The sequence below is a fragment of the Cicer arietinum genome, chromosome 3 (genome assembly GCF_000331145.2).
Source record: "Cicer arietinum cultivar CDC Frontier isolate Library 1 chromosome 3, Cicar.CDCFrontier_v2.0, whole genome shotgun sequence".
In the NCBI taxonomy this organism is placed as follows: Eukaryota; Viridiplantae; Streptophyta; class Magnoliopsida; order Fabales; family Fabaceae; genus Cicer; species Cicer arietinum.
In genome coordinates, this window is record NC_021162.2 from 47,795,149 (window position 1) to 47,804,673 (window position 9,525).

Genomic DNA, 9,525 nt, shown 5'->3' on the forward strand with positions numbered 1-9,525 from the left:
AAATTTAAAAATTTATTTATTTTGATATCATCAAACTAAATCGTGAATGGTTAAATAATATGTCAATTAGTTTGACTATATTTTAAATTTAATATCGTTAAATTTTTAAGTTTTATCTTTTAATTCTATTTTCAAATAACTTTTTTTGACATAATTTTTATTAAAAATAAAATTTTATTTATGAAAACAATTTATTTAATTACTGAGTTCAAAATTAAATAGAGAAATTTACCAAAACTCTTAATTCAATAGACAATATATACTATAACATTTAAAAATTACAATAATATTACTAGTGGAGCGGGTTCGGGTGAAGAAATATAACACTCCAAATCATTTGTGTTACAAATTTTAGTTTGGGGAAAAATCCAAACCCAACACTAAATCAAAACTAATTTTTCTTTCCAAATCAAGATGGATTCAGATGCATACTACGAGTCCGAATTATATTATCATCTTTAATTGTGGAACTTGTCTTATATTTTTTATTTGTTTAAAAAGTAATTCTACCTTATTTATATAAAAATAAAATCATAAAAATTGACATGAAATTTACCTGCGGAATTTCCAAAGAATAAAATACTTAAACTTTGCAACGAATTTGCTGCGGAATTTGCTACGGAATTTGCTACGGACATTTACCGCAGATAAATCCTATGGAAAAAATATGAACGTTGCTGCGGAAACATAGTCGTATGTAAATCCGCAGCAATAAAAGATGTTACCTGCCGTTTTACCTGCGGAATACGGTACCGCAGGAAAAGTCTTAAGATAATCGCAAACCGCAGGAAAATCCTCACGTATTACCAGCGGAATTGTGTCCGCAGGAAAATCCGCAGGTAAAAAGCAAATTTCTAGTAGTGTATGTGTTTCTTGGATGAAGGGATAGTGGTAGGGCTGCGAAAACCACTTGTGATAATCAAACTTTTGAGAAAGCTATTGGCTACTTTGTGATGATGGATAAACTCAAAATCATTGTTTTAAAAATCGGCTTGAACATTGACTTGGCAAGGTTATAGAGTCATGAGGTCATTGGTCGAACCCTGAAGTCAATGCTTGAATTGCATGGCTGAACCAAATGACCCGGTCATAAGACTCGGTCTCTACAAAAAAAATTGTTTAAGTTTGATAGTGTGTATGTATGTGTAAAAAAAAATATGGATTTATTTATATACATTATTTGTATAAATTTTTTATATTATCAGTGAATCATTATCATCCAATTTTGACTTTAACCTAATCATTTCAAGTCCTAATACGAGTGGTTGTGAATATAAAACTTTGTACGTAAAAATTAATCTAAAAAAATATTTATACTTTATCAGTTGGATATAATTCATATACATTGTCATTGTAAAGAATTTTTACACTGTTAATAAATCACAATCGTCAGATCATTCACTAGTGCAATTAAACCCTATTAGATTGGTTTCTATGTACTTGTTAGATCGGTTTCTTGTCCGATCTAACATCAAGCGTTGTAATAAATAGTTAATTATAAAGTCAGCTAAAATGATAGATGTAACAAGTCAAAATTCAAAATTGATTTATTAAATCGGTTAAATTCGAACCAATATAACAAGTCAAATTCAAAAACGATTTATTACATTGGTTAAATTTGTATCAATACAACAAGTCAAATTCAAAATTGATTTATTACATCGATTAAATTTGAACCAATATAACAAGTCAAATTCAAAATTGATTTATTACATCGGCTAACAAGTCATATTCAAAATTGATTTATTATATCGATGAGCCAACCGATTTATTATAACGAGAAATTTATCATTCAACCATAAAACACAAAACTTCATATGAAACTTTACATTTAAAAATCAATGACAATGAGTAATAGTTATTTTACAAAATCAAAGTTATCAAATTCAGAGCTACATAATCTTCACTACTTGTTAAAAAAAAAAACATTATCTTCTATTAACAGTTTAAAGATACTAAAATGATACAAGTGCTTCAAACATTTTCTATTAGATCAAGAATCAAGTTTGCACAATGTTGTTGCACATTCATCATTTCATCATCTTTTGAGTCTCCGAATATCTGAATTATAAATATTGGAATAACAAAATTATCTAAATCATGTGACCATAAAAATCATAAGTAGTTAATTAATACTAACTTTGAAAAAATATATCACATACCCGCATCCATGAATCAACAAGGCCACTAGATACAATGTTCAACATATGTATCATAATGTAGTAGCCACACTCATAATCTTTAGGTTTTCTTTGGCACTAAAATTGAATATCATATGTAAATTATAGTGAGTAAATATTATATAGATATAGACATATAAATTATAATTGAAATTCTATATATATAATCTAAACAACTTACACTAAGAATGCTCCATGTGGACTTATTCTTTCTTAATCTTCGCAACTTATTATATTCACCCAAAGCTCTACAAAAATAAAATATTCATTAAAATTGTATTATAAAATATATCAAAAAGTTCATGTACGTATACGTATACAGGAAATACATTAAACACTTACATTTATGTTATAAACTTATAATGGATAAATTATAATAAAATTTTACTTACTTGTTGAGATAAGGTAATAGATAATACTCTTTTTGATCCTGCTGCAACTTATTTTATATGTATTTTTGAGCCCTAATAGAATCATATTCACTCTGAATGAAACATAGATCAATGAATCCACACGCCACTCTTGTCCAAGTCAATATAAAGGCGATGCATATATCTAAGATATTGAAATAAATAAATTAAAATAACTATTTGTACTTACGTCAACAAATTAAATGTACTTACGTCAACCATATTTGTGGATCAATAATTTTTTTGACTAATTTTACAAATTAAATGTACTCACGTCAACCATATTTGTATAATAGTGATGCACAACTCTCGATTACCCATACACAACTCCACTATATCGCTTTGTCCAAGAACAAACACTTCACTTGTCTCATGCTCCAATTTTAGTTTTATAGACAATGATATACTCGTCGACTTTAACAATAATTGTTGAAAATACAATCTAGTTGAGATTCAGATTTTTTGACTGAAACGTCAACTTTCATAAATATATCAGCCTCCTAAATAATTAAAGATAAATTATTAGTCATTTAAAATATTTCAAGTGTAAATAGAAAAAGACGTATGTAATGAATACCTTATCAGAAACAAGCTGCAAAAGTCTTTTTGGACATTGAATGAAAGTATTTGAAGCATGACCAACTATTGCCACCTCATCAGTGGGCATATGTACTTGAGCAATTGCATCTAAAACCTTGGTAACCACCACCCTAACCATATCATTATCTAACATCTGATTGTGTAAAGTGGGCCACAACTTGTACGCATCATCATATGCCACTACAGAATCATTATTATCAACATACAATTTACATTGTTCTGGGATATCATTGTCCTCATCCTCTGGTATAGGTAGTTCAACAAAACAACTTCCATTCATGAATAAATTTGGATTTTGTTGTGATAGCTCTTGTAACACTTTATTTTTAATCACATTAGTAAGCTCCTCTATTTGGTGGTTACTGAAAGTTAGTGCGGGTGGAGGCATAATGAGAATGTGATCCAAAGTATTGTCGAATCCCCACATCTCGACCAACAACACGAACACGACCATGGTGCTTAGGTTTCTCAATGGCATTCGTCAAGATATATGTACGTCCATGTGGAACAAAAGTTCGTTGAGACATTTGTTCAACCAATGAATCCTACAAGATATAATTTATAGATACAATCACTATCAAATGAAATAACATTTACTGACAATTATTTCTAATTAATAGGGTCAAACGTAAATAAAAAATGGCTCAAATAATTACGTTGAAATCACAACTAACACAATTGTGATCCCACTCAATGAAGCATACCAAGGGATAAGTAAAATTGCCACAAGCATAATAAACCGGAAAATAACACATGCTAATCATCGAGCTTCAATGATAATAAAATGAGAATTTCACAATCAAGTCTTTGCAAGAATTATCTAACTCAACAACAAGATCAACACATCAACTGCACTACACAATCAAGCATTATCTAATTGCAACAAATCAGAATCAAATTCTTGAGGTTACTTCTAAGGCTTGGTTTGACTACATATGAATCAATTGCAGCCCAAGTGCTTGGCAGATTGACCATTGTTACTAAACAACTAACACAATTCAGTTCAATGTGCAGTACTTAAACCTTCTACCAACATATCATATATTTCCTACTTAGAAAATTATATACTAAGATATTATTATGGTGAGTGTATCTAAAATTCGCAAGACTCAAAGGGCTGAAGGCCCTGCAACCATATTGACTATTGGTACTGCAAATCCACCAAATCGTATTGAACATAGTAAACCCAATATTAACATAGTAGAAAATCAAATAACTTATTTCAAATGATGGTGACTGCTGATTAGTGTAAAAAAAACTTGGCAATTATCTGAGGGAGTAATGACAAGCTAAATACATAATCGCTATATATCATTCATTTAGCTCATATCTAATCAATGTAAAACTAATTACTCACACTTAAATTCCAACAACCAATCATTTGCAAGAACAAATCACCAATGACCTTTAGTTTAAATCAATAATTGATTAAGACTATTATATGAAAATGAAAAATAATCAATTTTATGTTACACAATTACTTACATTTTTTCTGCAATGGCACGAGCATCTTCTGATGAGTAATCTCTCGATGGCTTTTGTCGGGTTCTCTTCCACTTTTCATGGCGCGATGGTGGAGATGGAGGTGCAACTATTGAATTTCCAGATGATTCTTGTCTTTGTTATATTTTTTCATTTATCATTCTTTCAGTAAGCAACTCATATCTCCCACGAGACATTAGGTGAGGGTATTTATTATCAGACTGAATCATGTGTGCCTTCTTTCATTTCTCCTATTATAAGTAATACACCAATTAAATGTAATACTAGAAATAAATTATTAAGAGAAACTAAATTATAAATCTAGCTAACCACAAAGGAAGGATTCTGTCGTTTCTGAACAAACGCCTTCCATATGTCGTTATCAAGATAAGTATATACCTCAAGAGGAGATTTGTGACTCAAATCCCCACAAAATAAATATCTAGATGCTAGACTAGTTTTAAATGCCCTCCAACGTTCACCGGCATATGAAATGCATTTCTTTTTCAAAAATTCAGAATCAGAAACATCCCATTTCACCTACGTTACAAAACAAATGGAGGAGTTAGTGTATGACATAAAAATATATTTTCGTAATCATATATATAGTAAAATGTTCACAAAACTTCAAGTATCTTAATAGCTTCACATATCTGATTTTTCAAGTCGCTATCTATGTTGTCCCAATTATCCACCAAAATATTGACAAAGCTTCGAGCAAGGGAAGCAACACGACCCTTAAAGTTTTTCCTATTTATCCCTGAAGGTAATCCAGTCAATGGATCTAAATCAATCGATAACTTCTTATCTATCATATATTTACGTTTCAACTTTGCCATACGTGTACCACGCCTACCCTTTCTTTGTGTTGACTGAGTACCATCCACACTTTGCAAAGGAGCTGGCGAATTATTCATGTGTCCTTTTTAAAAAAGAATAATAATGGTCGATAGTAATTCAAAATAATGGAGAAAAATAATTATAAGCAATCATGTCATATATTGGTGAAAACTATAAACCATCAAAGTAAATATTATTGATAATATGAAAATTATTAATATAAACTATCATTATCACCGTTTTATTTCTTATGAGTCTTATGTTTGAATATTCTTCGATATCCCTTCTTGATGATCATCACGAATGGCATACTCATCGTCCACTATAGTTTCTTCAATGAAAATAAGTATTCGTTGTGAGAATGAAGGAGTCTCAGAAATATCTAGCGTTGAATCTAGACTTTCATTTGGTCCATGAAAACTTTTACCTTGGAGAAGCACTAACCACTTTTTGTTAGAAGGATCGCTAACATAAAACACTTGTTTTTCTTGGGATGCATAATAAAAGGCACATCCTTATATGCTACCTTTTCAAGGTCCACCAACGCAAAACCAAAATCATCAATTTTAACACCACTATTGATGTCAATCCATTTACATTTTAAAAGCAGACACTTTAAATTTAATGAAATCGACATCCCAAATCTCTTCAATGGTTCCAAAGTAAGGTATGGATGTTGTAATAAGGTTTTTATCTTTTGAACTAGAGAAATGCATGGACTCAACTACGATCATAACCCCAATATTTTGAATGGTACTACTGTCATCCTGACTTTTTGTGTAGAATGTAAAATTATTGATATCGTATCTTGTCCAAGTTATGACATCAAAGTGAGTCCTATTTGCTAGCCATTTTAATGTATTTGAAGTTGTATTGTTGGTTAAAATGGTTTCTTTAAACCACTTTAAGAAAGTCTTGTTATGCTCATTCAACAACCATTTTTCATTCATTCTAGGATATTTTTCCTTCACAATGCTTTTATGAGTAGAAAGGTATGGTAGAACCTCATCAGTGTTATTCAATATATATAAATGTGCTTGAAGTACTTCCTCTTGTCCCATGCTCTTAAGTTTTAAGCCTCATATACCATTACCCACACATGTTCCCTCATGACGAGATCTAGGAATTCTTATGGCTTCTGCTTTCGACATATAGTCAGAACAAAACTCAATAGCTTCTTTTGCTATGTACCTTTCAACATAGATGTTTCAGAATGGTGTGGATTCTTCACACTTCCTTTTAAAATCTTCATTGTAACGCTCGAAGGGATACATCCACCCCAAATAAATAAGACCACATAATTTATTCTCCCTAATTAAATGAATAATTAAATGAACCATGATGTCCAAAAAAAGAGGAAAATACATCTCTAGTTGGCACAAGATAATAACAACTTCATTTTGTTGAGACAAAATCTCTCAAATGATTTTAATGATAACAAAATTACTTAAGAGATTATGATTGTGGTTAATGACTAACATGTGCTCTTGAGTGTATTCATATAAGATAATAGGTTATTAATCATTAAGGCAAAAAAAAGGAAAATATGATTCTGGCTTGAGGATGGAAAACCACGTGAGGATGGCATATGATCAAGATGAACCACGTGAGGATGGGCTGCAAAGTGGAAAATCTCCAGATCTGCCCAAGTTGTGACCTCACCAGTACAAATGCTTTTATTCATTAAAGAAATGAACAATAAAGTCAAAGAATGAATAAGTAAAAGTATTTGAAATAAAGAAGTTAGAAGGCCAAAAGGAAAAGGACAAGAACAACTAGATCTAAGTCTAAAAGGATGATAGATTAGGCTGAGGATGGACCAGCTAAGTTGAAAGCAACCCATCAAGCATGTGCAAAGGCTAAAATCAGAACATTTATTGGGCTTGCACATTTTAATACATGAAGAAGTCAAGTTAACAAAAGGCAACTTCAAACAAGCTAAAAATGGAAGATCACATGTGAAAGCAGATCTGATCCTCGGACCGAGCATGACAGTCCTATGTAATAGGGTGGCTTTTTCTCTCTTGTCAACATCACCTCAAAAGTTGAAATCAACCTAGTCCTTAAAGTTTTTGAAAAAGTTGCAGCTCATATGGTCAAAGAAACAACTTTGCACTCTTGATAAAAGAGAATAGACAAAGACATCTCATGATCAAGTTTCAAGGAAGCTGACCTGCATACGTGAGGATGGGTTGTGCCTGGCCTAACAAGCTGAATGACAGTTCTGTAATTACGATGAAAAACCTTGGATCCTTTGAAAAATGATTTCCAACGGTCATCAAAGAACTTGAACCTCTATAAAATGCAGCAAGCTCTTCATCATAAAATACACAACACAATTGCATAAAAAGATCAAACATCTTAAAGCTATCAAGAGCAATTCACATCCTCACTTCATACTTTCTTTGATCCTACACTACATCTTTGTATATCCTTTGAGAAAGTATTAAGTATCAATCACTCTCATACTACTTTGTAATTTCCTTGTGAGTGAAGCTTGGAAATATTTGAAAATTGATTGTAAGCTTGGTGAAGCTAAAGAATACACGGTTTGTAATCATCCTCAGCGTGAGGTTGATCTGTTTGAAAGTTAGTGAAATCTCACAAGGGTGTGAGGACTGGACGTAGCCATCTTTGGGTGAACTAGTATAAAATTGTGTGTGTCTCTCTCATATTCTTCTTTTACTCTTTTGCTTAAGTTAAAACTAAAGGGTTGAAAAAATTCCATCCTCAGTGAGAGGATAGTTTACAATATCTTGAAAATTATTTTTAAACAGCAAAATCCCTATTCAACCCCCCTTATAGTGATATTTAGCTACATCAATTGGCATCAGAGCAAGGTTCTCTAAAAAAATACACCTAAGAGTGTAAGAGAAAAAGATCCAAAAAGAAAAATGTCAAAAGCTAAGTACATTCCTGAAGGAGGATCATCCAGTCGACCTCTCTACTTTGATGGTACAGATTACTACCACTGGAAAGGTAAGATGAGGCTATTTCTCATATCACAAGACAACAGCATGTGGTATGTGGTGGAAAATGGAGATCATGTCATCAGAACCAACAACGCAGACGCAACCTCTAAGATGAGGCTATTTCTCATATCACAAGACAACAACATGTGGTCTGTGGTGGAAAATGGAGATCATGTCATCAGGACCAACAACGCAGATGCAACCTCCGATGAGAAACCTCAAGCACAATGGACGGCTGATGAAAATGCAAAGGTACTCCTAAACTCTAAAGCTCATTTATTTCTAACGTGTGCTTTGTGCAGGGAAGAGTATGACAGAGTTGAAGAATGCAAAAACGCTAAAGAGCTATGGGATACTCTAAGAATTCATCATGAAGGATCAAGTCATGTAAAAGAAGCAAGGATAGATATGGGAGTAAGGGATTTCGAACTATTCGAAATGAAGGAGGATGAAACTATTGATGAAATGTTCTCAAGGTTAACCATCATATTGAATAACTTGAGATCTCTTGGAAAATTATACTCCGTTCAAGAAAGGATAAGAAAAATTCTAAGAAGTTTAAAAGAATGGAGGCCAATGGTAACTGCCATTACAGAAGCAAGAGATTTGACCAACATGAAATTAGAAGATTTGGTTGGAACTCTAAGAGCTCATGAACCATTGTTGTTGGCTGATAAACCGAACAAAAAAGGAAGAATGATTGCTCTAAAAACCCCAGCCAAACAGAAAGCTCATCCTCCAAGAAGAATGAAGATGTCATAACAAAGGAAAACGCAGAGTATCCTCTGTCTGAGGATGAGGATGACCTCATTCTGATTTCCAGAAAAATTCAGAGGATGTTAAACAGAAGAGGACAAAATAGAGGACCTCCTCAAAAAGAAAAAATTGACAAAAGTCAAATAACTTGTTATGGATGCAACAAGATGAGACACTATAAAACTGAGTGTCCTCTCAACAAAAGGAACTCTAGAAAATTCCCATACAAAAACAAATCCATGATGATCACTTGGGATGATAGTGATGAGTAATCCTCAGAGCAAG

At 32.2% G+C, this 9,525-nt stretch overlaps 1 pseudogene; it reads right to left on the minus strand.

Annotated features, from left to right (window-relative positions):
- Window positions 1-5,769: 5,769 nt before the first annotated feature.
- The window catches only part of LOC140919788 (uncharacterized), a 16,677-nt pseudogene continuing 12,921 nt past the window's right edge, over window positions 5,770-9,525 (minus strand).